The sequence below is a fragment of the Sinocyclocheilus rhinocerous genome, unplaced genomic scaffold, assembly GCF_001515625.1.
Source record: "Sinocyclocheilus rhinocerous isolate Xijiao unplaced genomic scaffold, SAMN03320098_v1.1 C36318039, whole genome shotgun sequence".
Taxonomy (NCBI): Eukaryota; Metazoa; Chordata; class Actinopteri; order Cypriniformes; family Cyprinidae; genus Sinocyclocheilus; species Sinocyclocheilus rhinocerous.
The window spans coordinates 85-1,004 of record NW_015778575.1 but is presented as its reverse complement, the minus strand read 5'-3'; the positions used below and the strand labels follow the sequence as shown (position 1 = coordinate 1,004).

The 920-nt window shown below is 34.6% G+C and overlaps 1 long non-coding RNA gene across 1 annotated transcript; it reads right to left on the bottom strand.

Annotated features, from left to right (window-relative positions):
• Positions 1–9: 9 nt before the first annotated feature.
• Positions 10–440, bottom strand: LOC107735816 (uncharacterized). Its single transcript, XR_001639517.1, has 3 exons — positions 359–440; positions 177–260; positions 10–92 (listed from the first exon to the last, which is right to left on the bottom strand). It is a non-coding gene; the product is annotated as an uncharacterized LOC107735816 (long non-coding RNA).
• Positions 441–920: the final 480 nt, after the last annotated feature.

Genomic DNA, 920 nt, shown 5'->3' with positions numbered 1-920 from the left:
ACCTGGAGATGAGATTTGGTAACCGAAGCAGCCCATTTCATGGCCTCCTTCAAGATCTCTCCACAGCGGGCGGCAAAGTCCTTCACGATGCTCTGCACAACAAACACAAAGCATTTCAAAACACTGGACTCAGACTGAGCACATATCCTCGGCTCAAGGGCTGCGTCCGGTCTCACCTCTCGCGCCTCATGCGTGTCTGGGACAGTTATTCTGTACGGAGTGTCGGGAATGTCGTAGTATGGCTGGTCTTTGTGGATGTCCTGTGTAACAGGAGGCTGGGTTAAGAGACTGACGTGTGAGAGTGTAAATACTAGTAATATTGATCATGCATGTGCTGATTTCTGGATGTTGTACTGACGGCGCTCAGAGACAGAGACAGAGTCTGCAGGATGTCCAACATGGTCTTCAAAACCCTTCCACTCCACAGAAGATGAGGAAACCTAGAGGACAAACAGAGATTTGAGCTTTTAGTGTTATTGTATGTGACTATACAACAAAAACAATAATAACAGATTTGTAGTATTTAATAATATTGCACTGTATTTTATGTATCCTAATTATTTATCCTTAACTGTCATTTTAATCTTAACTAATCATTTTAATTTTTTTTGTTTATTGTTGTGATTATTTTATGGCTATTTTAATTCATTTTTATATAAAGCAATTTGAATTACCATTGCATATAATGTGCTATATAAATAAACTTGCCTTGCCTAATAATTACTACAACTAATAATAATAATAATTATTATTATTATTATATTAGTTGTTGTTATTAAAACAGCAACTACAATTATTGTGATTGATTTTAAATTAAATAGATAAAGAAATTTTACTATAGCAATACTACTACTGTGATTAAAATACTAAAATGAGTATGCAATAATAATAATAATAATAATAACAACAACAACAACAAT